Here is a 6,036-nt window from a genome sequence, read left to right as displayed (position 1 = left end):
GAGAAATACTCCAGATATAACAAACTGACCCTAGCCCCCCGACACAAACTACTGCAGCATAAATACTGGAGGCTGAGAAGAAGGGGTCGGAAGACACTGTGGCCCAGTCCTACGATACCCCCGGACAGTGCCAAACAGGCAGGATATAACCCCACCCACTTTGCCAAAGCACAGCCCCCACACCACTAGAGGGATATCTTCAACCACCAACTTACCATCCTGGAGAGAGTTTGCTACACTGAAAGTAAAGGGGCTGAATAATTTTGCACGCCCAATTTTTCAGTTTTTGATTTGTTAAAAAAGTTTGAAATATCCAATAAATGTCGTTCCACTTCATGATTGTGTCCCACTTGTTGTTGATTCTTCACAAAAAAATACAGTTTTATATCTTTATGTTTGAAGCCTGAAATGTGGCAAAAGGTCGCAAAGTTCAAGGGGGCCGAATACTTTCGCAAGGCACTGTACATCAGAACATGTACATAGTGAACTCGTACATATACTTACACATATACAATACTTGTAAATATAAAATAATAATACAGTATTTCAGAACGCGACCTACTGCTTGCATGTCAATATCAGACTGGGAAGAATATACGTTCTCCATCTCCACCCTAACTCGAGAAGGGGGAAGCTGCATCCCAATATGCCGACCGGAGGATGGGTGGCTGGTTGTGTTGAAAGGAAAGTAGTGGGCCTGTCGAAAGGAGTGGGGGTGTCGAAAGGAGTGGGGGTTTGGAAAGGAGTGGGCCTGTGGAAAGGAGTGGGGGTGTGGAAAGGAGTGGGCCTGTGGAAAGGAGTGGGGGTGTCGAAAGGAATGGGCCTGTGGAAAGGAGTGGGGGTGTGGAAAGGAGTGGGCCTGTGGAAAGGAGTGGGGGTGTCGAAAGGAGTGGGGGTGTCGAAAGGAATGGGCCTGTGGAAAGGAGTGGGGGTTTCGAAAGGAATGGGCCTGTGGAAAGGAGTGGGCCTGTGGAAAGGAGTGGGGGTTTCGAAAGGAATGGGCCTGTGGAAAGGAGTGGGGTGACGAAAGGAGTGGGGGTGTCGAAAGGAATGGGCCTGTGGAAAGGAGTGGGGGTTTCGAAAGGAATGGGCCTGTGGAAAGGAGTGGGCCTGTGGAAAGGAGTGGGGGTTTCGAAAGGAATGGGCCTGTGGAAAGGAGTGGGGTGACGAAAGCGCTCTGCTACACAGTACTGCGAGAGGATGAGTCTGAATCGTATTTCACTGTTAGTTTTAAACAAATAACCTTTACTGATAAAACGGACTTCTGGCAAACAGTTGTGGCAAACCTTTGGCCCATTTTCTGCAAATTTACGGCAAGCTCATATTCAAATCAAATTTCACCTTACTGTGGAAATGCTTACATACAAGCCCTCAACCCACAATGCAGTTCAAGAAATAGAGTTGATACAATATTTACTAAATAAACTAAAGTAAAGGGGGGGGGTCAATGTAAATAGTCCAGGTGGCCATTTGATTCGCTGTTCAGCAGTCTGATGGCTTGGGGGTAGAAGCTGTTCAGCAGTCTGATGGCTTGGGAGGTAGAAGCTGTTCAGCAGTCTGATGGCTTGGGGGGTAGAAGCTGTTCAGCAGTCTGATGGCTTGGGGGTAGAAGCTGTTCAGCAGTCTGATGGCTTGGGGGTAGAAGCTGTTCAGCAGTCTGATGGCTTGGGGGTAGAAGCTGTTCAGCAGTCTGATGGATTGGGGGTAGAAGCTGTTCAGCAGTCTGATAGCTTGGGGGGTAGAAGCTGTTCAACAGTCTGATGGCTTGGGGGGTAGAAGCTGTTCAGCAGTCTGATAGCTTGGGGGGTAGAAGCTGTTCAGCAGTCTGATGGCTTGGGGGTAGAAGCTGTTCAGCAGTCTGATGGCTTGGGAGGTAGAAGCTGTTCAGCAGTCTGATGGCTTGGGGGGTAGAAGCTGTTCAGCAGTCTGATGGCTTGGGGGTAGAAGCTGTTCAGCAGTCTGATGGCTTGGGCGTAGAAGCTGTTCAGCAGTCTGATGGCTTGGGAGGTAGAAGCTGTTCAGCAGTCTGATGGCTTGGGAGGTAGAAGCTGTTCAGCAGTCTGATGGCTTGGGGGGTAGAAGCTGTTCAGCAGTCTGATGGCTTGGGGGTAGAAGCTGTTCAGCAGTCTGATGGCTTGGGGGTAGAAGCTGTTCAGCAGTCTGATGGCTTGAGGGTAGAAGCTGTTCAGCAGTCTGATGGCTTGGGGGTAGAAGCTGTTCAGCAGTCTGATAGCTTGGGGGGTAGAAGCTGTTCAACAGTCTGATGGCTTGGGGGTAGAAGCTGTTCAGCAGTCTGATGGCTTGGGGGGTAGAAGCTGTTCAGCAGTCTGATGGCTTGGGGGGTAGAAGCTGTTCAGCAGTCTGATGGCTTGGGAGGTAGAAGCTGTTCAGCAGTCTGATGGCTTGGGGGGTAGAAGCTGTTCAGCAGTCTGATGGCTTGGGGGTAGAAGCTGTTCAGCAGTCTGGCTTGGGCGTAGAAGCTGTTCAGCAGTCTTGTGGCTTGGGGGTAGAAGCTGTTCAGCAGTCTGATGGCTTGGGGGTAGAAGCTGTTCAGTAGTCTGATGGCTTGGGGGTAGAAGCTGTTCAGCAGTCTGATGGCTTGGGGGGTAGAAGCTGTTCAGCAGTCTGATGGCCTGGGCGTAGAAGCTGTTCAGCAGTCTGATGGCTTGGGGGTAGAAGCTGTTCAGCAGTCTTGTGGCTTGGGGGTAGAAGCTGTTCAGCAGCCTGTTGGCTTGGGGGTAGAAGCTGTTCAGCAGTCTTGCGCCTTGGGGGCAGAAGCTGTTAAGGAGCCTTTTGGACCTAGTCACAGAGGGATGCAACTGGTCAGTGATGCTCTCGATGGTGCAGCTGTTGAACCTTTTGAGGATATAGGGACCCATGCCAAATCTTTTCAGTCACTTGAGGGGGAAAAGGTGTTGTTGTGCCCTCTTCACAACTGTCTTGGTGTTTTTGGACCATGTTAGTTTGTTGGTGATGTGGACACTAAGGAACTTGAAGCTCTCAACCCGCTCCTCTACAGCTACATCGATGTTTATGGGGGCCTATTCGGTCCTCCTTTTCCTGTAGTCCACGATCAACTCCTTTGTCTTGCTCACATCGAGGGAGATGTTGTTGTCCTGGCACCACACTGCCATGTCTCATCGTTGTCGGTGATCAGGCCTACCACTGTTATGTCGTCAGCAAACTTAATGACAGTGTTGGAGTCATGCCTGGCCACGCAGTTGTGGGTGAACAGGGAGTACAGGAGGGGACTAAGCACGCACCCCTGAGGGGCCCCAGTGTTGAGGATCAGCGTGGCAGATGTGTTGTTACCTACCCTCATCACCTGAGGGCAGCCCGTCAGGAAGTTCAGAATCCAGTTGCAGAAGGAGGTGTTTAGTCCCAGGGTCCTTAGCTTAGTGATGAGCTTTGTGGGCACTATGGTGTTGCACGCTGAGCTGTAGTCAATGAACAGCATTCTCACATAGGTGTTCCTTTTGTCCAGGTGGGAAAGGGCAGTGTGGAGTGCGATTGAGATTACATCATCTGTGGATCTGTTGGGACGGTATGCAAATTCGAGTGGGTCCAGAGTTTCCAGGATAATGGTGTTGATGTGAGTCATGACCAGCCTTTCAAAGCACTTCATGGCTACCGATGTGAGTGCTGCGAGTCGGTAGTCATTTAGACAGGTTACCTTCGCTTCCTTGGGCACAGGGATTATGGTGGTCTGCTTGAAACATGTAGGTATTACAGACTCGGACAGGGAGAGGTTGAAAATGTCAGGGAAGACACTTGCCAGTTGGTCTCATGCATGCTTCAGTGTTGCTTGCCTCGAAGCGAGCATAAAAGGCATTTAGCTCGTCTGGTAGGCTTGCGTCACTGCTCGTGGCTTGGTTTTCCTCTGTAGGAAAACTGTTGAGGTAAACTAGCGGCAACTTGTGAACTTCTGGGAAACTTGTGGCGAACATTCTGTTTGCTGCAAACTCAACATTGAAATTGAAATGCATCTACATAAACCAAATCACATAACTTTAAATTAACTTACATCACAGAGCAGAAAAAAACGAAACGTACTAAATGTAGTAAATATACTAAACAATCAATGTCTTTAACAGATACAAATAAATCCAATGCAACTTCATCAGCATTGTAATGAAGAAAAATATTGTAATTAATGGTTGAATCTTTTTTTTTATGTAGCTACAACATTTACATGAGAGAAATGTAAACACTATGGAGATAATGGCCTTGTGATGCCTTGTGATGTTTACAGAATTAATTACACGAGCCAAATGATAACTTAGTAATAGATTAACCAATGAAAGTTTAAAAGATAATTAACAAAATTGTAATAATTAAAACAACAAAAATTAAATAAAACCCAGTTCAGAACCATTGCCTTTTTGAATGAACTATGGAGATGGCGGGTGGCCCTGTGGAAGTCCTTCGTCCAAAGTTTGTTGAAACAATCAGAAAACAAAACAAAATTAGCGTACTGAAAACAATTATTGAAAACAATTAATATTTTGGCATCTTAAAAAGGTAGAAATTGAGTTATGCCTAATATGGCAATTCATATATTTTTTTTACAAAATTAATTATTGTCTCTCTAAAAAGGCTTGGTTAAAAATAACCCAATTTAACCCAAATATTTGTAGATATTCCATTAAACATCTGCCGTTTCCAGCTACAATAGTCATTTACAACACTAACAATGTCTACACTGTATTTCTGGTAAATTGTATGTTATTTTAATGTAATTTTTTTTTGTGCTTTTCTTTCAAAAACAAGGACATTTCTAAATGACCCCAAACTTTTGAATGGTAGTAAATGCACCGAATTTCATGACTTTAGGTCAAAATGGCTGAGTGAAGTGTCCTTTCAAAGTTAGCATTTTCAATCGCTTATTATTGCGCCACCATCTGGCCAATCAGTGTCATTTTGTAAAAGTCGGATTTCTATGGCAGTGGTGTTTCCAAGACAACTGGGAACTCAGGAAAAAAAAAACGAATTACCCTAACCTACTACGTTAATTCTCCTAACCTGTTTGCGTAAATTATCCCAACCTGCTACGAAAAATCTAATCTGACGTGTATTTGACAAAAACGTGATCCCTTCGAGCCATGACCGAGTTCCCAGTTGTTTTAACGCAGCCTACGATATAGCGTGTGACGTACGTACGTACGCACCTACGTCTGTGTCTTGAATGGTCCTGTAACCTCAGTGTATGGGGTTTTTTCTTATTATTAAATAATCATAATTCCTATTGGTTGAAGCTCTCTCTCAGGTTGGTACTTGTTTCATGGGCACTTAAACATGCTAAAACCTCAACACACATGTTCTCTGCAAACTACCATTCACAGAGAATATGTGCAACAAAAAAAAAAGTGTGTCGAGTGATACCGGAAGATGATCCAGAATATCATTCTCCTAAATGTTTTTTTGGTCAAGCGCAAATAAGGACACTTCATTCAGCCTTGCTGTGTTGCTTTTATTGCAGAAGTAACACTAGAGGGAGCACTATCACAACAAATCATAACCCATCCTTTGGTTCAGCACATCACAATCTTCATTCAGTAACATTTGACCGGTCAATGCATTTGGGCCATGATGGAAGGTCAAACTGTGTAGTGAAGGGAATAGAGTATTATTGTAATACAAATACAACATATGACCATTCTCTTTAAATATTTTTTTCTCAAATCGGGGCGGCAGGGTATCCTAGTGGTTAGAGCGTTGGACTAGTAAACGGGTTGCAAGTTCAAACCCCCGAGCTGACAAGGTACAAATCTGTCGTTCTACCCCTGAACAGGCAGTTAACCCACTGTTCCTAGGCCGTCATTGAAAATAAGAATTTGTTCTTAACTGACTTGCCTAGTTAAATAAAGGTAAAATATATATTTTTTAAAGTCAACAATGACACAAACAACTATTTGTAAAAAAATATTTAAACGCTGCATCGTCGTGAAAGGCTCGTATTGCACGCATTTCACGGTAGAGTCTACACCTGTTGTATTTGACGCATGTGACTCGAACACGTACTATACCACACACTCT

Source organism: Oncorhynchus mykiss, chromosome 7 (genome assembly GCF_057628025.1).
Source record: "Oncorhynchus mykiss isolate SJ-2025 chromosome 7, ASM5762802v1, whole genome shotgun sequence".
In the NCBI taxonomy this organism is placed as follows: Eukaryota; Metazoa; Chordata; class Actinopteri; order Salmoniformes; family Salmonidae; genus Oncorhynchus; species Oncorhynchus mykiss.
The sequence above is the reverse complement of the archived record's forward strand: the minus strand, read 5'-3'. Positions refer to the sequence as shown.